This window comes from Schistocerca cancellata, chromosome 11 (genome assembly GCF_023864275.1).
Source record: "Schistocerca cancellata isolate TAMUIC-IGC-003103 chromosome 11, iqSchCanc2.1, whole genome shotgun sequence".
NCBI classification, from domain to species: Eukaryota; Metazoa; Arthropoda; class Insecta; order Orthoptera; family Acrididae; genus Schistocerca; species Schistocerca cancellata.
The window spans coordinates 157,715,307-157,739,197 of NC_064636.1; the positions used below are offsets into that span (position 1 = coordinate 157,715,307).

Below are 23,891 nucleotides of genomic sequence, written 5' to 3' on the forward strand. Positions count from 1 at the left end.
GGCACAGAGAACAATTTAGTTTATAAATGCCAGACCTATGCTGTACTTCAGTTTTTAAATTTAAGTTGTGAACAATTTTGTCTTTCATTTTATTGTTAGTGGAAAAACTAATTTTGATATTTTATTGCATGGAATAAGTTCGCAATATGATATGATGCTTTACCAATGAATGGAAAGCAGATATATTTCACATAATTCTGAGGAGCTATTTGAGCTAAATTGCTGTTTTATTTGGACTTAGAGCTATTTTTGTCCCTGTATTTCTTTTTAATTCTGTTGTGAAGTTTAGTGATAGTGTCAGAGCTGTAACCATCATTATGGGTGATTAGTTTGATCGTTTTTAGTTCTTGTAGTTAATCTTCAGTGTCCAAATGGATTTTTTTCCCATTCTGTTGAGTGTTACCCTATAATACACCATTTTATGTTGCTCAGGGTGACATGATTAGCTGCTGTTGTTGTATCCAATGTAGTGGGTTTTCTATATATTTTAAACTTATATTTACCATTGTATTTAATAATTTTTTTATCCAAGAAATTTATGCCATTATCAGTTTCATGCTCAACAGTAAATTTTAGGTTTCGGTGGGATTTGTTAACCTCTTTTGAAAACAGATTAATTTCCTCTACCATTCTATCAAATAAGATAAGTGTGTCATCCACATAGTGTCTGTAATATATGACTTTTTTTCTTTATTGTCATATTGGCATTGAAAAAGATGTTTCTAAATGATTTATGCAAATATTGGCTAGCAGACTAGCTAGGCACCTGCCAATTGCAAGGCCATCTTCTTGTTAATAGAAATTGTTATTAAAGCTGAACTAGTTTTGAGACAGCACTAAGATTACAAGTTTGACTGGATCATAAATTTCTGGTATACTGATCTTTTTTATGTTTAATCATGTTATTTTTTATTACTGGGATTGTTTCTTTTGCTGGTACTTTTGTAAACAAGTTAACTATATCAAAGAATGTGAATGTGGCTATGTGTGGTATGGGGATGTCTTTGACATTCCCTGAAATCTCATGGCTATCGTTTTCACTAAAAATTATCTTCAAATGTAGAGGCCTTGGTGATGATCTCATTAAGTTTTTTTTTTTTTTAGTAATGGCTCTTGAGGTCACAATCAGACACATAGGACAATGTTCTTTGAGAATCTATGATTGTGATCAAAGTCCTGAGGCTGGAGGGTACATTATTGTGCATTCAAATTTTTTTGCTTAGTATTAATTTCTTTTATGTTACGTTTCTGAAAAAAATTTAGTGTTTGTTTATGTAATCATCTTCGTACGTTATCATTGCAGAGCTTTGTTCTCACTGAGTTTTTTTTTATTTATTTTTCTGAGATCAGTTGAGTCTTGTGAAAATTTGCATTGTGTCTTGTTTGTGTCTGTGTGTTCCTGGATTAACTTGTTTATTTCATTACCTACTGCATTTTTACTGCAATTATTTACCTTAGCTATCTCACATGTAATTTTGGTTTCAACAATTGCTTCTTTAATGCTAATTTTTACTTGTTTTAGTTGTAATGTTATGTTTTGGGGCCTTGCTTAGCAGATTTTTTTCAAAATTAATGAAACTAATAGTTCTGAAGTTGATAACTCTATCAAAGAAACAATCTTCATCAGATGATGGGTTTTTGTATGACTTCTTGCTTGATATTAGGGCTTTTAATTTTCTCTTATGTCTTTGCGGTATGATATGATGTTTTGTCCTAATGAAAACATCAGTTTCGTCTACAATGCATATGAAATGCACAGGAAACAGCAAGTTATTTCATTCTAAACGAAGCACATATTTCTGTCTGTTCAGAAGCTCTTTCTGTTTGTACTGAGCTCTCATTTCACTGTGTAGCCAACACAGTTCACACTTTACATTTGCTAGATACGCAGTTTTACTGACGTTCTTGATGTTCACTTTGATATATTTTGGAATGACTCTTTCAGCAAGACACTTTTTGTTAAATGCTACAGTAAGTATTACTTTCATTAGCTGAAGCTTGCACTTTTCACAAATCGTGCACAGTTCTCCTTACCTGGTGGCATAGTAACAAAATTATTTTATCCACCTTGGTGAGAGAACACCGCAGCTGTTATTGTAAATTATACTGTGGGAGTAGCATTGACTTTTTTGGAAGTTTTACATTTGTGACCTGAAGTATAACAATGTTTCTGTTATTGCATACTTTACAAAAGGTTTTACATATGCATCTTAAAGATAACCAAGTTATTGTGATTACTTATATATGTTCCATAAATTGTACTTTAGTATTTTAAACAAAGTGATTGTGGCTAGTAATGGGTACAATCAGAATATGATCGATTACTTGTTCAGTAAGAAAACTTTCCAAAACTGTTCGACTTTGAGCAACAACCTTCCCACTGATAGCAAAGAAGCTAAAAAATTTATTTCCATTCTTTTCTTTGGTAATATATCGTATAGGATAAAACGTCTTCTAAGGGAAAAATATAACTGTAACATCTCCTTCTCTACAGATAACAGTTTAAAACGAAATCTTGTACATTCAGTAGAGATTGCCAGCGATTGGTTTTCCAATTCAGGTGTTTACAAACTAACCTGTAATAACTGTCCTTCATATTATATTGGTCAAACAGGCAGAACTGTGAAAACAAGATATAAAGAACACCTATTAGGTAAAAAAGGAGCGAATATACACAGCTCTACTTTTGCTGAACACCTCTTGATAGCCGGTCATACGCCTAAACAGTTAGAAGACGCTGTTATCCTACACAGAGAAGTCAAAGGGCGTATATTAGATCTGTGGGAAGAGTTACAAATTTTCAAACATCTAGAGCTCAAGGACAGTAATATACTGAATGACCAGTTGAACCTTGCTTGTAGACAATTTTTTGAAGGCTTTAAACCTGTACTGTTTATGGTATAACATTAATGCTGGTAACCTTAGTGGTCTATCTCCTCAAGAAGCTATGATGCACCTTCAATGCTTTAAGCTCACTACCCTTTATGTAATGTGGTTTTCTCATAATGTATGGTTGCCACTACATCGGCCCTTATGTGATTTTGTCTGGCTTTAAAACGTTGGTTCCCTGCAAATGTGTATTAACTGTATTGTATACCAGGACTCCTAAACCTGTCTTAAGAGCCATTATTGTCAATTTTAAAGTTCTGATACATATACCGTTTGTGGGCTTCACTAATATAGTAATGTAATTTTTATATTTTGGCTGTATATGCCACTGTGTGTAACTCTCTTGGCGTAAGCACCACATGCCTTTTTGATGTATAACTACATTAATTGTACCAATGCTCCCATACTGTTATAACGGGAGTGTTAACACCTTCCTTCTTTTTATTGCTATTTTATCTAAGGTCGTTATTAATACTGATAATTTACAAGTTGGCTTTGTACGTCAATTGGCACATGGTTCACGCCATGAGCGCCACCTGCCCTGGTCGCAGAGTAACTACACTCGCCTATTACGCTCAGTCGGTTGGGAGCTCTGCAAGATCCATGTACTAATTTATATTTACGTGACAAACCCTAATTCTAGGGCCATATTTCAAGTTTGACAAATGAATCTATGCCGACATTTGTAAAAACGGTGATGGTACATTAGCCCTTACTAATGTAAAATTGTAAGTACCAGTTGTCGTTCTCATATTTCTGTAATGCAAGAGCTCTCTAATTTGTGTTAAAATCTATTCTTGACTTAAGTTTCATACTTTTCTAATGTAAGCTATGATGTTCATTGTCCTTAGGCCGCCTTCTGAAGAAGACAAATTTATATTTGTCGAAACCTAGGTAAAGAATTCTTTATCCATTGCAACTGGTCGGCTGTTTAGAGTTTTATTAATTGTACTTTACATATTATAAGATGAAGGTCTGATCACTCTTTTACAATCCACGTTGAACAATGCTGATGTAAACAAATGTATCCACCATCTTGTATTTAGTTCATTGACCAACATGAAATGTAAAAGAAAATCAAACCTCTGCCTTATAATATGTAACAGAGAGCTCTTCATGAAGTAAACACAATATACAGAACATATATACATGTAAATTTATGCAATCATAAAAACTTTGAAATATTTTGGAACACAAATGTAAAACCTTTCATAAATTAAGCAATCACAAAAACTATGTTCTATTTTAGAACACAAATGTAAAAATTCTAAAGAAGTCAATGCTACACACCTGATGGGCTCAGGCCTGAAATTAGTGCTGGCACAATTTTAAAAAAATCTTGTGGCTGGTTGAAGTATTTCTCCCAAAGTGTAATTTATGAAACCAGATGTGGTGTTCTCTAGCCAAAAGTGAATAAAATACTACCTAATTGAAATACTTCCAATAATGTACTAGTGGCACAGAATTTTCTCAGGCACTGATTTTATTTCTATTGTGGTTTTTGCTAACTCATCCCACAATCATTTGAATTCCATGTTGTGTTGAGTAGCCTCATTCCCCAGAAAGTTTGATATTATCCAAGTTCTTTGCCTTTTCTCAAAATTTCTGTTCTAGTAATTCTTCAACTTTTTCCTCCAAACTGGTAAGTGTATCTCATGAACAAATTGGTTCACCATTTTCACACCACTGTTCAAATAATTTGATGTGGCCTTGTTCCTCTGAGATTGGATCCTTTACATATTTGCAAACCACCTCAGTCAAATCACATAAATGCTCTCCAATGATGTGTAATTCTTTAATATGACCATGTATTTCACACCTCACCAAATCACACTGCCATAAAATTTCAGTGTGTATCTCCTCTTTTAATGCTGACAGTTTTTCATCTAATTTATTACCTAGCCTCATCTCAAGGTATGATTTCAGAACCTCACAAGTTTCCCAAATCTATTTCTTTAGCTCTTCTACTAATTTTGCATTACTATTTTCTGGCTTGGTTGTACTCTCTTGTTTTTGAAGCATTTCACGATTAAGGTGATTGCCTTGAGCCATAATATTATGTTTTACTATTACAACTTCACAAGAAAAACTGCTATCTTCATTCCATGTCCATCAGGGGTTATTTTTGTAGTCATTCACTTTCTGTGGGTCTGTAAAGTCATGGTGCAGTTATGAACGCTTGTTGTGGCTAACAGAAGCCAAATGAAAGATTGGAACTTGCACTACACTGGACAGTATAGCAAAGAGTTTCTGTAGTATGATGTTCAATGATGTGTGTGTATGTAAGTCATGAAGCAACCCAACAAACTGGTTACCAGCAGCAGCTGATCAGGCCATGTCAGTCGAGATGATGATACAAAGAAAAGTTTAGTGTACTTCGTAGCTTGCTTAATCTGAATCTGTGAACGATGTTCAACTTGAATATCATCACATGTACAACAAAGAGCCACCACTTATAAAAAACCATTAATTGGTGGGATACCCAGTTACAGGAGACTGGCAGTTTTTTGATGAACCATGTTCTGGTAGGCATTCACTACGCCCCGAGTCCGTAGAAGCTGTACAAGTTAGCTAACTAATGAGAACCAAAAAATCTGGTGTGTCTAGCATTGATAATTAGACCTAAAAAAAAGATCAGTTCATAAGGTCTAAAAAAAAAGATCATCTTTTTAGGGTTACAAATTGTGGTTGTTGCACAGTATCAAACTGACTGATAGGTCCAAACGATTGAAGTTAATTACAGAATGCTTGAGATCGGTTATGATGAACAATTTATGAAGGAGATTGTGTACAGCAATGAGGCACATTCCATGTCTGTCATATTCATCACTGTTCATCAGAATATGGGCTTCAGAAAATCCTTGTGCCTACACTGAACACAAGGTCAACACATGGTGTGACCTGATGCGTAAGTTTTAGGCCAATTTTTCTACGTGGAGCAGACTATGATGTCAACAACTACCTTGACATGTTGCATTGAATGCAGTGGCAGTGGCACAATTTCCAGAAGGTATCATTTCTATTTACCAAATTTAATATCACTTTTCCATTATAGTACTCCCTGCACAAAGTCACTTCATTTAATGTGTAGCAAACATCAACAATTAATTTCTTTACTCTATTCACCAAAACAAACAAATTTACCTTAAAATATATTAACCACAGCCCACCCTAAGATGAGAACTGTGTGCTGGTGATGAGTTGCATGCTGGTGTGCTGCAGACACATCACATCAAGCAGCTGTCACAGGCTGCTGTTGTAGCGTGGCTGGCAACCAAAAACTGTGTGGTGCCGTAGGCTGCATGCCGAGCCGAGAGGCGGACACAATGTTTGTAGACTGCCATCCTGTCACCATTCTTCTTCACGGAACTCACCACAACATCTACCTTATTGTAACACCAACTGTATAAGGATTGTAGACCTTTTTCTTTTGTCACACATTTACAATCCTTAGCGATGGACTTTTGTTACTATGATCAACTGTGCTCTTCTGTTTAACCTTTATTAGCGCCCTTCTTTTCCTTCCCAAATTCTTGGCAATTTGTTCTCCCTATTTCTTTACCAATTCTTCTTATCTGTTTATACTACCTGTCTACAGCTAAATGTTCCATTGTTGATGTCAGTAGCCCTTAGCAACTGTACTTCTCCTTGGATATAAAAGGATAATCTTTCTTAAATTGATGTTCTTTTTTGATTTTCCACTCTCCTACTACCATACTTCCTTTCTCCTGGCCTATATTGTCAACATATGCAACTTGGTTTGGGTCTTAGTTTGTCCTCAGACTGGATGTGTGAGTATCATGTTCACACACAGGGAGGTTCACACACAAGGGCTATAGAAGTTTCTTTACTCCTTGAATTCCATATATGCTCACACAACAAAACTTCTCTGAATATACAGTCACCTATATTATTTATTACAGGATCCACAGCTGGTCCTGCTATTCACTTCCAGCTTCTCTTCTTCTTTGTGCCTTGATGGGGACCCCTACTTCAACAATTTAAGAAATACACTAAAAAGAGAGGTCAATTCTGATCTAGCACCTCAAACATCTCTTTCCACTTAAAACATGTATTCTCTCATCTGTTAAGAATACCACTGGGTCATATTACATCATCTAGTCTTGCAGACCTTAATTTAAATATTTGCCTCCACCTCAAGTACTTGTTCCATAGCAAGATCAACAACAAGAAGAACAAGAACAACTGGATAAGATATCAAAGATACATATTTACGTTTTTAATTCAAGTCTTATGTCTTCTCCATGAACATTTCTCATGACACTTTCCACTTGTGGCTGTACAGAACAACAAACGCCCACTACAGCAGATGGAGACATGCGCTGACTATCCACTTCCACCAGACGGGCAGCTCTGCACAAACAGAAAGCCTAGCGGCAGTCTACAGCTCTCAATCATTCTCCCTTCATTTAAAACTTTTCTCTTTATTCACATGGATATTTTCATCTCTTGCAGAGCCTAAGAGATGTACATTGGCATTTTCCATTCTAAATGACACGTAACACTAACAGTAGCACTATCTCCATTTGCCTACATGTTCTTTTTTATTATTTCTTTTTTAGTGCCATTATTAATTGCAACTGGGAAAGAGATCAGTACATGTCAAGCATGTTTGACAAATATATCATTAACAACACATTTCATTGAGACCTGTAAAGATAAACCAGGCAGCCCGAAATGGCTAACATGTACCAATATTTTTCCCAGTTGCATTTGGTAATGGCTCAAAAGCCCAAATTTGGGAAATAATTAAAAAAAAACACACACACACAGGCAGATGGTGGTAGTGTCATCATTTTAAAACTTTATTATGACTTTGGTACAAGAGTTGAAAACTGAATAACAATAAGCTGTTTGAGTGTTCCAAGAAGAACCAAAAGTAATAGAAGTGGTTTGTTTGCAAAGCACTTTCAGTTTCAAGAAAACGGTTGCCTACTCCTTTGGTTACAGTGTAAATATTGTAACCTTTGCATTCTACAAACAATTAATGCTGAATATCACCACTGCAGAAAAAAACAAATTGCTACTTACCATAAAGAAGACACATTAACTTGCATATTAATTATGCCTGTCTGCAACTTAACGTGTCTCCTTTACAGTGAGTAGCAATCTATCTTTTCCTAAATTGTTGATATTCCTACCTGGAGTTTCCATTCTTTAATTAGTTCCAAATGGAATACAAGAACTTATATGCCACAAGTGATCAAAGAAATCAGAAAAAACAACAGAATAATAGCCAGAAATATTTTAATAATTGTGGCATTTCAGCCATGAAATTGATAATTCAATACTTTTTACATCATCAAACGTCGTTAATATCAAATATGCAAGACCAAAGGGAATTAAAAATACCATCAAGTTGCTAAAAGCAGCAATATTTTTCTATGACAGTGTTTCTAGCAGATTAGTAAAATCTTGTGAAAGGTTGATACAATTAACCTTGAGCCTCATCCATAATCAGTCCTCAACTCAAACAAAATTTGCTAAATACTTTTGAGTTTCACATGTAGCAGCCACCATATACCCTTATGAATGAAAACCTAGCAGAACTAAAAACAACCAAAATAATCCTGCTGGTATATTTTGTGACCTTACTGAAGCCTTTTACGTAACTAAATGGTTCAATTTTGTGGAACAAATCTGCAAATTTACTTCACAATGAACAGCTAACTGCATGTTCAGAAATGGTTCAAATGGCTCTAAGCATTATGGGACTTGACATCTGAGGTCATCAGACCCCTATACTTAGAACTACTTAAACCTAACTAACCTAAGGACATCACACACATCCATGCCTGAGGCAGGATTCGAACCTGCGACCATAGCAGCTGCGTGGTTCCGTACTGAAGCGCCTAGAACCGCACGGCCACAGCGGGCGGCCCACATGTTCTAAGGTGAGTTTTCGGCTTCAAAGGACCTGATGACAAGTCATATACTACTTATTCACAAAAAAGAGAAATATGAAATCAGTTAAATATCAATGTAATCTACATTTTGAATGTGACAAAAGGCAGTCATTGTAAGCAACATATCAGAAACAAGTGAAATTTCAAACATGCTTACTTGTTCTCCACAGATCCCTGAATGCAGAGATCAAGTTCATCTGTCAAAACACACCACCACCTTTCAAAGGTCATCACTTTCTGGAAATAGAGGAAAGATAAGTCTTAATTATTGCATAAAGTATATCATTGATCTAAGTTTTATTTATACAGTGATCATTTCTTACTCATGCAATTAGTTGCACAACCAAGTCTCTTTTCTTTGCTGCACTAAATGGATGGAATAATTGTACTGAGATAATCAGAGTTGGTTTAAGGCCAAAGTGACTCAAGTGACCATTTGCAGCACTGCTGGTGTTGGTTATGCAAAATTTGTAAACAAGGTGTCTCATAATAAGTAGCAAAAATAATCAGTTTCTATGCTCACTAGATTTAGATTTATTTTTAAAGGTCTTACCAAGCTATGGTAAGTAATGTACGAGGCAAGGAGTGAAAGGAAGAGGGGTGATAGAGGGTGAGGAGGGGAGGGGGGTGCTAAATGTTTTGCCACTTGCGTGGGAAAATGTTTTTGAAATAGCACTGGAGATAACACATATGAATAAACAATACTGGAGCATTATTTTACAATGTTTTCAGTGCAGTGCCCCCCCCCTCCCCCCCCCCACACACACACACACAATTTTTTACTAGCACCCCCCCCCCCCCCCCCCCACACACACACACACACACAAACACACAAACACACAAACACACAAACACACTAGCACACAATATTTTGTATAAATGAAATTTCTTACCGGAATACAACAAATTGAAAAAAAAATATGTGTTACGTCTTCTTCTTCTTAAAACATTCAAACAAATAATGGTCTATTTACTAACACACTCCTTTACTTTTATCTTGTACACTCAGGGTGGCTACATGAACATGCTATTTACAGAACTCTTTTTTTAACTGTGACATCCCTCGGATATTGACTGTAACCTGCATAGGACTGAGAGCTTCATAAAAAACAGATGGTGTTCTTCCAAGTTCCAACCAGTTACTAAACTGCTGAACAGGTGATAGTATGAAGCATGAAGGCTTTCTGCTACAACTGTGGGAATGTGCAAAAAAAAACATAGCTACAATTAAATTGCAAAATAAGTAAGTCTCTTTTATTGCAAATTGTTTGCCTTTTAAGCAAACTTAGTCTAAATCAATCACAATGGCATACACATTGACATATGAATAGCCACATAAAGCAACAAAATTACTATCCTAGCAGCTGTCCTGTTTTGGAAACCATTAACAACGAGCTATCTCAATAAAAGCGATTTTCCTTGTGGCAATCAGCATAGGATGGTTTTTGTGATAGTAGTGATAAAATAATCTGGTATTTGTGATCAAACAATTTGGTATGTGGAACATCAGCTCCTACAGAAACTGTGTACCTCTTTTTACAGAAAACACCACAATTGCAACCACAAAAGCAATGGGGTAAATTTTGTCTTGGTGCTATCTTACAAGATTCGGGAGTGGGTCAAGAGGCAGGAAACTGCTTGATAAACAGGAAGAAAATAACATCTAAGGCCTAAGATGTAACTTCCAAATGCTTCAGGATAATGTGTCAGACTTAGTTACATTTTATATGAACAATGATTAACATGGGAATGCTATATTGCTATTCATCATATAGACGCAGCATTGAGTTACATTTTTTACAAACAATGAATAACATTAGTATGGGAAGAATATATTTCTATTCATCACACAGAGGCTGTGCTGAGCCACAGAGAGGCAAAATGAGAAGCCTGCTAAAATATTAAAGCTTTCAGACAAAGTCCTTCTGCATTAAAACACACACACACACACACACACACACACATTCACCCTAGCATAGCTCGCACACACATGACCACTGCCTCAGAGTACTAGAGTTCAACTGCGACTGTGACTGCATCTGCGTCTGATGAAACAGCAATCTGCTCGGATGGGGCGGTGTATGAAGACATAGGTTGTGGAAGGGAGAGGGTGGACTATCAGCTTACGGGTGGGGAATGATGCTGGTGCTGCCTGTGAGACTATCCAAGTGGGTTGCTAGAAGCAGCATCAAGAGACTGTGCTGGAAGAGTGTGGAAATGGGGAGGAGGAAAGAGAGGGTACAGAAGTACAGAAGAGGGAAAGAACTTCTAGGTGCATTGGCAAGATAGGTATTGCAGTGGGAGCTGGGAAGGGGGTAGGCAGGTGGAAGAATGGAAGGTGGAGGTGAGGGGGCATTCATGAACAATGGATATATTGTAGGAAGATTTCCCTGCTTGTTAGCCTGTTAGTAGTCATGCCCATGTAGAATGCGGCACAGTGTTTGTAACTAAGTTTGTAGATCTCGCAGCTGCTTACACAGGTGGTCGTGCCTTGGATGGGGTAAGAGAGGCCAGTGATATGATTGTAGTAGGTGGTAACAGAATGATGTATGGGACAGGTCTTGCATCTGAGTCTATTGCATAGATATGAGGCATGTACCAAGGAGTTGGGAACTGGGGCAGACTAGGGATGGACAAGTATATTTCGTATGTTGGGTGGGTGGTGGAATATCACTGTGGGAGGGATGGGGAGGATATTTGTCATTTCAGTTTTGACTGTCTCCCAACCTGTCCTAAAATATCCTCACTACTGTCTTCCCCAACCCTCCCATAATGATATCTTTTTGCCCACCAGTCCTAGACAATACTCTTATCCATCACTACTCCTCTCTTTCTCCTAGCCCCTTGCCTCAAGACTTATATCCCTGCAACAGACCCAGAAGCCATATCTACTCCAGTCCTATGACTGGCATCTCCTATTTGATCAAAGGCAGAGCCACCTGTGAAAACAGCCATATGATCTACCAAATAAGCGGTAACATCTGTGGCACATTCTATGTGGGCACGGCCACTAACAAGCTATCTGTTTGCATGAAAAAGCTACTTTGTAAAAGGGGAGAAAGGGATAATGTGACCAATTTTAGACCCATTTGTATGCCAATAGTGTTTGCTTAAGTTATTGAAAAGGCTGTGTATGTAAGGATAATTGATCATTTTATTTCACATAATTTGCTATCAAATGTCCAGATCAGTTTTAGAAGTGGTTTAATAACTGAAAATGCTATATTCTCTTTTCTCTCTGACATACTGGATGGATTAAACAAATGGTTTCGAGCACTAGCCATCTATTTTTAATCAACTAAGGTGTTCAGTTGTGTTGATCACAAAATATTGATACGGAAGTTAGACCATTACAGAATACAGGTAGTAGCTCACAACTGGTTCACTTCTTCCCCAACCCCTACCCTACTATCCCTCCCACTCCTCAACCTGTGCCGCCTCCTTTCTTTTACATGTCTCTCACTCCAGCAGTTGTTGGCTCATGTCAAACACAGTCACCGTCGGGCCTTAATAGCCACAGACAGTAGCCGTGTGTGTGTGTGTGTGTGTGTGTGTGTGTGTGTGTGTGTGTGTGTGTGTGTGTGTGTGTGTGAGAGAGAGAGAGAGAGAGAGAGAGAGAGAGAGAGAGAAAGAGAGAGAAAGAGAGAGAGTTCTACTTCTGAGGAAGGACTTTTTAGGAGATTGTGCATACTTCCAGTGTCCTTTTCATTGTGCTGGCCCACAACTCGATGACTCTGCTACGTTACGAGTAGAAATCTATCCTCTATATTATTGTTCTTACATCCCGGACCTTCCATTGATCAATCAATAATATTTGTAACTATACAAGCTCTCAGGTAATGTAGTTACCATTAACAAAAAGTTATATCAAATGAGTATGTGAAGCAACTACCAGACCGCATTAAATGAAACAACTGAACACATACACTTGACAGCACAAAAAGTTCCCCACCCTTAAGAATTCTAAGCCTTGTCATATGCATGATTTGACAACACAGGATGCAGAAACTGTAAGATGTAGACATTGTCTTTCGCTTGAATTGTTAGAGTGTTGTACCACTCGTGGTCTAGCGGTAAATGTCATGCAATGTAGATGCAAAGTTGTATGCTCCAGTCTATTCATTCCTTTATTTTTTAACTGCAGTTTGACTGCCTGCTAAAAGTGTGAACCTGATGAAACCTCAAAGGTACTCTGCTTCACTTTCTAACCACACAGTAATAACAAAAAGAGCCTTTGGCTGCATCAAGATCACAACAGTTTATGCTTAAACGTTTCCTCACCCTACATAACCACTGCAACCCAGCTGCTCACCACCAGGCATCTGACACTGGTTGTGGTCCGAACAGATGAATGTGGTGCATCTGCGTTTGGAGTACATTTATGCTCTCACACTGATAAGCATGAAATTATTTACTAGCATAGTTGGATTTTCTGCAGTAAATAACTTTAGTAAATCAAGTGAACATGGAGCTACATAAAAGGTATGAGTGTATTTATCAACTGTCATTTTCTAATTTAAAATTCTAGTATTTGACTTGCAGTTATGAACTGGGTTTTTCATAATTTGATCTTTTTAACATTGTTTATGCATTATAAACTAAGTAGCACGAGGAAGATATCTAATATATGTGACATACTGTTTGCTGTGGGTTTAACAGAGGGGTGAATGCACCTTGAAGCATTTGTGTGAAGTGTGGAACGATATTAGGAAAACCAAATCAGAAAAGCATTTTCTTGTTTCTTTCATTCTGGCATGAATGAATTTCCACATTCATGAAGTTTCAATAATTGACATATGTGATGAACTGTTACCATTTAACTTTCGAGCAACATTTGCATTCAACTGCCGAAGTTAAGAAGTCAATAGTAGAAGTACTACATGCCATAATTAACAGCAACAAAAATCAAACTGGTGTATATTACTGCATTTTGGTTTCAGTGTCATCAGTTCACTCATAGAGCTTCCCTATGCCATAGCTATCAACATTGAGAAGATGCTGTTATAAAAGACATGGCAAATATGGAGGCTCCTTCACCTGTCAGTTAACCCCAAAATGAAAAATATGTCTGAAGTGTTAGACCCTGTCCTCTTGTATCTATTTCATAACACTTCAACAATATTCATAAGATTCAACTACACACAATCCAGTTCATAACTACACATCAAATATTGGAAGTTCAAATAAGATAATGGCAACTGATAAATATATTCACAATAACCTACACCTGTGTAACTGCATGGTGTCCACCCCATTTATCAAAGTTATTTCATGCGGAGAATCAAACTACGCAAAGAAACAATTTAAATGCGGGAGCAGCAAGGTGCCAAAAATACGTCGCAATGAGCTCAAATGGTCAGATGATGGCTTGTTTGCTTCTCTATGGAAAGAAAACTCTCGACTATAATCTATTCCGATCTTGATGCAGCCATGAGCTCTTGCACAGAAGATTAGAAAGTGAAGCAAATTATCCCTGAGTTTCTATCAGACTGATACATTAAGTACACAGCCGAAATGTTGTTAAAAAATAAAAGAATGAGAGGACTTAAACTCTCAACTATGCATCTACATTGCGCGACATTTACTACCAGATACAACACTGTAACAGCTCGAGTGGAAGACAACATTTCCTCCAACACATACACATACTATAGTGTTGCCAGATTGTGCAGACGGCCAGACTTAGAATTCTTAGAGGACAACTAGTTTTTGTGCAGTCAAATGTAAACAATAGGTTTATCTGGGCTTGCCCAACTTATACAATACAGTATTACAGAAAAAGTATTCAGTATTATATTTACAGACTGCAAGAATGAAAGACGTAAGCAAGATGTAGACAACATTTTAAAAACCCAATATGTCTGATAATGTTAGTAATCTTCCAACGTGTTGAGATGCCTCAGATCACCAGTTATTTTGGCTACAGAGAATGTTGCTGTCTTCAGCTGATTTCTGTGGGATGGACTGTTACACAACTGTGTGGGTAAAAATTTAGCTGTCTATTGTGTTGAAACTAAATGAAACACCACGCATCTGCAGGATATGTGCAACAAGGAGTGGGAACCAACTGCTGAATGAAAACTACCTCAGTATGTAAGCCATCTTGAAATACAAACTGTGGTTGGTTAAGTATCCCATAATGAAGGAAAGAAAAAAAGTTCTTGTCCTGGCACAGAGTTGACAATGATATGAAGAAAAGTTTGTTTGTCGTTATGCTGAATAACATATGTGTGAATAGTTCTATGTTCTAGATTTGACCAATTTCTTTTTACATGGTGAGTTAATTGTGAGCAAGTTTTACCATGCATTCATACTATTGATTCACCTCAATAGGTAATTAATTCCCTACCTTCAGTGTGGATGTACACTTACATTCAACCTCCAGTGTGAATATAAAATCAGCAAGAAAGTACAACATGGACAGGGACTGCTGATTGGTGCCACTGAGTGACAGTGAGAGTCTGCTGGGGAGCACGATGAGATAGTCTGCGTTTTTGCAATAAACACTGTGTCCAGGTGGCATTGCAGTTAATGTGACTGCCTAGTAACCAGAAGATCATGAGTTTGAGTCCCTCTACAGCACGCAATTTCACTCATCGCTGCTGACTCTGTGTAAAGTCTCGATGCAGCTAATATCATTAGTCCATTCCCTTTCTCTGCCTTCCTCTCCCTCCAACTACAATTGCTGTCATAGCTGTGGATTCAGTGTGGTGTGTGTTCTTCCAGAAATGTCCAAAACAATAGACACCATGCTCATATAATAACTGAAAGTACTTCCTCAGGCTTCACTACTTCGGAAAAACCAGAAGAAGAAGAAAATGAAAGTTATATTTTTAGGTAATGCCTGCTGAAATGGTTATCAGGGGGATGACACACAATCCCCATGTGTGACGTTTTCTTTATTTTACACTGACAGTACCATATTAAGTGGTGTTGGCCATTATGACATATTTTTTGTTTTAGGAGATTTCCTTCTGGTGGCACACAGTCCACCTGGTTTCACTTTGAATGATCCTCTGTTTATGTGGTTTGTTCTTCTTCAGTATTCTAGTGAGACAGTACTTAATCTTAACATCTACATTTGTCAAACCATTGGTCATACTTGCATAACCAGTTGATATTATCATTCACATGCTCAGTAGTTGTAGCTGACAAGCTATGGAAGATATACAATTGTGCAGATGCTTCAGCTGTCGATCTGCACCTTCCCCAACATGCTGTGGTTGTCCACAACAAAGACTCCATAACTATTGTTGTCCTCCCCAACCACGCCATCTGCACAGCAGCTATGGTCTAGGTTATTTTGTGTGCACTGAGTAAGACTTCAGGAAGTATTGTAAGGTATTAGAACAAAGGTGACTGACTCGTTTATCCAATGAACCTTCAGTACCTTCAAAGCCACCATAAGGGTGACTCTTCAAATTACGGACCAATTTCATACACTTTCCTGCTCAAGGAAGTACCAAGATCATTGTGAAATGTAGAAGAGACCATTCTCACCTACGGGAAGAATGCAGTTTTCAACATGTGATTTGATCACATAGTGTAAATATTTGAACAAACTATCTGTTGAGAATATAAATCATACATATGCTTCAGCATATACACATGTAAGAAATAAGCAATTCAATCTAGGCTCAATGCTTCAATGAGGAGTATTCAAAGGAACATTCATTGCTGTGTAACAAATGAAAAGTATGCAAACAGCTTTAAGGTATTACAAACAATGTCTGAAATTTATTTAATCATCCTGTGAGATGCCGTAGTCTTCTTACACTGTCAAAATGAAAGCTTATGACAAGAATATAGCACCAGATCTAAATTTGTGCTCCGTTTTATGTCTGTAATTGATTTTCTAATTTATTTTGACAATTTATTGTTAATATCTTTTGTTACAGTATGAAATCAGTAATTGTTTTGTGGCTTAGATTCTATTGCTGACTTACAAACGAATATAAATTCTGTACTAATTATAAACATTTGCAAAAAGAATCACAAGGATTCTTGAAGTATTTATTTGGTTCTATTTGAAAATATATTAACAAATCCAGCCCTTCATTAATTCCAAAGTAATTAACAGGTTTGTAAAAAAGTATTGTTTCTATATCTATATCTGTTAATTTCATCATTTAAACAAATAATTCGGCTTAACCCCTGTGTAGAACAAACTGTTAAAAAGAACCAATTTTTCAATGTATTCAGTTAATTTAATGATTTATGTTTTAATTGTAACTTCTGCAACTTAAACACTGAACAATATGTAGTTTCAGTGCCTATTACTGAGATGATGTATAAAGGCCCAATTTTTGGTCCTGAGACAATCAGTCCACAGGCAATTTTCAGATGAGAAACCTGTGCTGGTTAGGACAACAACAATGCATCAACTTAACTGTGAAATATGTGTAATAGGTCATGTGTTAAAACAATGACAGTGTTTATTCAATATGTAGCATATTATTCTGCAATAATTGTGTGATCAAGTTTTTACTGCTCATAGGTGTTCAAACTGATGTTTGCCTGAATACTATTAATGAGGTTCATCGAAAGTTAAGCAACAGTGCACTGGCCATATTAACTGTGTTTATTGGCAGGTCATGAACAGTGAAAGTAAAGAACTAGGAACGCAACTGTGCACCTGTTGGCTACATTATTTACAGTAGTCAGTGTTGAAATTCCACTCCCCATTTTTCAGTCGGTAACACAACGCAATATATTGACACCAAGGACCATCAACAAACAAATAAAGCAGGTGAACATCATGTATAGTTCCCTTCTGGGTGATGATTATCGTAACTGGGCAAAATAAACTAGGACTCACGAACTATGAACACTAACTCAAGAACAGTTTAAAATACAGTGATTATAATGAAGGAAGTGCAACAGCAAATCAGCGAATGGGTTTCATGGCCACAGTATGACAGCAGCCAATCAGCTAGTGGGTTCTATGGAAGCAGCCATTGAGTACAGGAGCAGCAAATCAGCACGCACATAGACGCAGCTGTGCAGACGATGAATCGACATGATGATTACTGCTGCAACTGCAGCAGCAGCAGCAGCAGCAGCAGCAGCCGCAGAAGACGAGTGAATAAGAATAAGGTAGTTTCATAAAAAAAGTCATTTTATATTAAATTATGCATAATGAGTGGCCTTAACGAACAAGACAGTGTGATGAAAGAGAAGGGACAACAGGGAACTGGTTCTGTAAATGACATGCATGTAACTTTGTATGATGGGGACGAAAGCCCTATTGTAGATGAAACGATAAAAGCGTCATGTACACTGTATGGTGATGGAAGTGAAATGGATGAAAACAGTACTGAAGTGGATGAAATCATTAAGGTTAAGGGGGAGCAGTGAAAGTCAGCGAGGGCAACATGTTAGGGCAGACGAAAAATTGGAATCAATGTTAAAAGAAATTATGAGTAGTATGTGTATGAAAGAAGACATTATTAAGGTGGAAAAGAAAACTCATAGCATTAGAACTGACATGGTTAGCTTCGAGGACGAATTGGAGAAATAAATTAAAAAGGAGATTAAGGTAGTCAGCTCTAATCTTTCAGAATTAAATAAGAAGGTTGAAGCAGTAGCTAACGATTGTGATGAAAAGATAAAGAAAGTAGCACATAACATTAATGAGAAATTAACATTAATGAGTAGTAAATGTGTAGAAGACAGAAAGAAGCTTTGTGATGACTATAATAGGAGGGTGCAGTCTTCCAAAAAACAGCATAAAGATGAAGTCAAAGCAGCCAGGAAATTTTGTGCTGAAAACAGGGTTAAACTTGAACCAAATCAATCATATTAAAAATGATTTAGAAACAGAAGTGGAAACCAAGTGTGCAGTAGTGGTAGAGGAAAAACTGGTAAAAGTAAATAATAATGTAGATTCCAAATTGGCTGATATGGAAAAAAAGATGTAAGAAATACAAAATCTAAAGTATAGAATATGTAGTGTCCCAAACAGAACTTCATTTGTTAGTTGTAACAAATTTAATAGTTTTGAACCATATGTTCAAGTGCATCCATAGGATCTCATTAGAAAATTTAATAATTTGCTTGAAACATGCAATCACAAGGAGAAAATGTCATTTGTGAGAGATTTTTTTAAAGGGGTAGCTCACGGGTGGGCAGCTCAGGTAGCTGATAGTTGTACTTCAGGCATAGTCCGTAACAATACAGGCAGTGTAGGAAAAAATGTTACCTTCATAGTCTCAGATGTTATTGAATTTAGTTTATATTTCTGCTCCAAGATACAGCCCTCCAAAAATGACGCTGTGCATACCATTTTGAGGATGTGAATTTTTGATAAAATTTTAAAATCTCTGGAACATTTCTAGATATTTTATTGATTTTTTAAATTTGAAAGCTAACTGCTTTATGATTACAAAGAAATCCTCCATTTGGACTTATCTGACAAAGTTCTTTTACTATAGCATTCTGAACTTTTTTTATTTAATTTATGGAATTTTTTTTTTTTTCAGAAATTCCAATCTGTAAAATTTTGATTTTTTTCTGTTGATTAGTACCATATTATTTTACATTCCCTGAAAAGGGGAGCCTCCACTTTTGAGTTGAACAGGTTTCACAAACAATTGAAATTTTTGCCATACATAAAGCATGTTTTATTATCACATTATCACATAACAGGCTCATAAAAATCAAAACCTACCCTTATTTAACAAAATTTTAGTAGTTTGAAAGATGAGTAAGAGACACATTTTTCAAGCATTTTAAATGATTCCAAAACGTATGTGAAAGGTCCTAAGACCAAAAAGTTTCAATTTATATAACTTATGTGTACTCTGTTTTGTACCGAAATTAGCCAGTTAATGAACTAAAAATGTGTTCCAGTGCTTCAGTATCTTCCTTTAATATAGAGTGATGCCTTCCTGTTGAACCAATAGGAACTGGAGCACTTGAGAACATTGTGAACAGAAGGTGAGCACTGATGGCATTGTTGCTGTCCTTCAGCTGGAAACTTACATCCAGCAATTGGTCCATGTGGTAGCATAAATTTCACTACAATTTCGTTTAACTCATAACTAGTGTCTATAAATCTCTGCAATCCCAGTCACACACACATGCCACAAACATCCCCCTTCTCAGGTTGTGAACCTGAATATTATCCTACTGTTTCTGAGGTGTTGGCTGAATGAATGAAATGTCTTCTTTCTTGCTCTTTAAAGTGAGTCCAAAAATGTGTCTTCTGAATTTCTTTCACAGGAGTAATTTTTTTGGGCCATTCTTCTTTTTTCTGCTCATGGAATTCCTTCGTTTTCCTCTTTGGACAAAAGAACGAGGGCTGTGGATGTGTAAGATTTCACAACTCTCATAAAATCCTTAGCATTCTGTATTGCAGCTATATTTGGAATGGAAAGATTATGTTTTGAAGCATGGTGCTTCGTCAGGCCTCCTACATCACAAGACCCCTTCCCGAGACCAGTAGCACTGTGTACCCAATCAGTTGGCACAAGTGACTAACTCAATTCAAACAGCTGGTAATGATTTTTAAAATGATTAGGAGCATCATCAGAAATAATAACAATCTTCTCTGTTTGCAGTTGAAGAACTTTTTGTGCACTGCTAGCAAAGCATGTGCTGAGTCACGTCCTGTGTCATCACTTATAACTGTAAAACTTGTGGTCTTGTTTTGAAAATGTCACTCCTGTAAAAATTGAAACCTGGTCATTACACCAATGGTACCCTTGTTTTATGTTACAGACTACTAATGAGTTCACACGCCTAACAGAGGCATCATATGTCATGTACTCCAGTAAGTTCTTCAAAGTTACCACACAACGCTCAAAATTCATGCCGTACACACATAAATAGACATCTCTAGGTGGGTTGGAACAACCCACTTAAGTCGTAGTGCATAAAATTTTGATCTTCCGATATGTGAAGTTGTATTGTTGCTCTTATAAATTGCAAAAGTTTCTTTAATACTGTAAGTCATGTACCTCTACACTTTCACAACTTTTTGACCTTCACCTGTTAGTGTTATAGTGTCTTTTTTGTTGGCACTCTGACAAGAAGGGTCCCATTTATCTTCCAGATAAAATGACTGCACTATAAGAACCTGAGCTGCTTCTACAGGATGACAATAATAGGGATCTGGTCTTCCAAAGATTCCTTTTACAGACTTCATATTTCTTGATTTGTCTACCATGTACTTTGATACTGATGGAAAGTGATTCAAAATTGTTTTCTTTAAAAATGTCTCTGGAATAATAGTTAAAACTTGCGCCTTTTCACTGTAGGATGCACAATATACAACAGCTGAATTGATATTTGTGAAAAATTCCTGGCTAGAGGTGAAAGAGGGCTTTGATTCATTTTCTTCTGAATTTCTACTTTTGAGAGTACGGTCAGTTTTGCTGCAGTGTATTTGTCCATAGCTTTAGTCATTTTTCTGCACTTTCTTCATGCATAGAGCTGCTGATTCAACTGCACTGACCACGGTTTCTTAACAGGACAAACATCTACCTCTGTAGTTGACTGATTCAGAGTATTTAATTTCTCCTTTACTGATGCAAAATTTGCATCATCTGCACCATGGGAGGCTTCACATTGTTCAGATACTATCATTGTTGTTATTCTGTCAAAACATTTAGAACACAAAAAGTCATCGCTGGAAACATCTTTACTTTGAAACAGAGTCTTCAAATGAGAACACTTATTCCCAACCTGAACAAAGTCTGCTTTTTCTGTTTGTCTTATATTTCACTCTTTTATGAATATGCAAATAGTCAGCAGGGTTCACTCTCCTGTGGCCCCAGTCAGAAGACATTTCAAACAGTCATTTTCAAAAAACACGCTGCAACTGTGTCGACTGGCAAATTCCTCATGAAAACACAGAACGCACTGGATGGTCTCAGATTTCTTAGAAGCCTCTTCAGTAAACAAATTAGCGCTGAACAACTACAATACAGAAACCTGCAATGAACACCCACAACAAAGAAACTGACAAGAAACTACCACCAAGTGTAAGAAATATCTTCAACAATGAAAGTGAAAAGAAGTAAATGCAAAAAAGAAAGTGATAAAAAATAACTGCAACAAAGACAATAGAAATAAACATTGTAACAAAGAAATTAGTAAGAAACAACTTCAGTGGAGTCATATATTACCCATGAAAGTTGAAAAAAAAATGATTTTTTAAATAAAACCTGTCCAACTTAAAAGTGGAAGCTATCCTTTACAGAGAGTACTACATAGTACTAATCAACCAAAAAAAATCTAACTTTTCAGGATTAGCATTTTTGAACAAAAAAAAAAAAATCCGAAAATTATTTAAAAAAATAAAATTCAAAAGGCGACAGTAAAAGAACTTTGACAGATATGTCCAAATGGAGGATATCATTGTAATCATAAAGCAATTATCTTTTAAATTAAAAAAAAACTCTTAAAATATCTAGAACAGATACAGAGATAAAGCGTTTCAAAAATTTTTCCTAAATTCGCATTTTCAAAATGGTGTTCACAGTCTCATCTTCGGAGGTCTGTATCTTAGGGCAGGAATTTTTTTTTTTTTTGGAGAAAACAAAAAATTATAGGTTTTTTACTTACTCCTGAATTTAACAGATGCTAAATTCAATAACATCTGAGCTTATGAAGTGATACATATCATGTCTTCATGGCACAGCTTTGAAAAACCAATTCTAGATGAATACTGGTCCAAAGAGAAGCAGCAGAAAGTTTTGAGTGAATTTTGTGGAGGAGAGAGATTTGCCTCTAGGAAGAGTACTATGAAAGGATTCTGTCAGCTTTGGATTAAAAAACTGAAATATTTGGACAAAGAGCTAGCTAGTGGGTTTAGAAACTAAGTTGCCTGAGAAAGTTAGAGATTTGCTCGTACCTGCCCCTACAGGTAATATTAGTGATATCTGAGTCATATTCATAAAGTGGAGAGGGTGAAGCCCTCAGTGGAAGATTGTAGGAGGAATTTTGATGACAATAATCAATTAGGGAGAGAATTTTAGGTAAATAGGATGAACAGGACTAATTACAGTAGAAATTCAAGGAATGGTTGGGTGGAAGATAGCCAGAATGGACACGGAAATAGTAGGAGAAATTCAAGGAAAAGACATGGGGCAGATTATTTTAATTCTGGATCAAACCATTTAAACTAGATAATGCTCCAGTTTTGGCTCGCACTAGAGCAGGTAGTGATGAAGAACCATGTGTATATAAATGTGCTGTAATTACAGGTAAGGGTAATGTAAATGATAGTAGTAAGATGTTTGTAATTTCTAATTCTAGTGAGATGTTGAATGATGGTGTGGGTAGCAATATTTCTTTCCAGGGAAAGGATAAATGAGGATTTGTTGTATGAAGAAGATCAAATGGTAAGTAAAAAGGAAGTGTGGCACCCTGTAACAAAAGCAAGTGATGGTAAGTGTTTACTGGACAATGGTAGCGATTTGAATGGTATCTCACAGGCATTTTTTGAAGCTATTAAGAACACAGAGGGTGTAGTGGTGATGCATGTTTCTGGAATAAGAATTATTGGTGCTACTGGTAAGCTACCAAAGTGTGCTAAACAAGAGGTATTATTAACTGTGAAATACGTGTAATAGGTCATGTGTTACAACAATGACAGTGTTTATTCAATATGTAGCATATTATTCTGCAATAACTGTGTGACCAGTTTTCTACTACTAATAGATGTTTGACAGTAAACTATGGTAGCAGTATGCTGATGTTTGCCTGAGAACTATTAACGAGGCTTATCGCAAGTTAAACAATAGCGCACTGGCCATATTAACTGTGTATATTGTGGGGTTGTGAACAGTGAAAGTAAAGAACTGGGAACGCAACTGTGCACCTGTAGCTACATTATTTACGGTAGTCAGTGTTGAAATTCCACCGCCCATTTTTCAGCCAGTATCACAACACAGTACGTCAACACTGAGGACCATCAGTGAAGAAATAAAGTAGGCAAACGTCGCAAGCTGACACATTCATTTCCAGCTGGTACAAACCCATTCAAAAAAATATGCCTGTTCTTCACTTCACTAGATTAGATTGTCTTAGATACACTGTTCAATGTATAGATCAATAGTTAGGAGATCC

General features: G+C 36.6%; 1 long non-coding RNA gene across 1 annotated transcript in view; it reads right to left on the reverse strand.

Moving 5' to 3' along the window:
* Window positions 1–7,714: 7,714 nt before the first annotated feature.
* Window positions 7,715–23,891, reverse strand: part of LOC126108872 (uncharacterized) — a 99,421-nt gene continuing 83,244 nt past the window's right edge. The window contains exons 3-4 of the long non-coding RNA XR_007523644.1: window positions 8,974–9,053; window positions 7,715–8,827 (exon numbers count right to left, since the gene is read on the reverse strand). This is a non-coding gene — a long non-coding RNA (uncharacterized LOC126108872). The remainder of the gene's footprint in view (window positions 8,828–8,973; window positions 9,054–23,891) is intronic.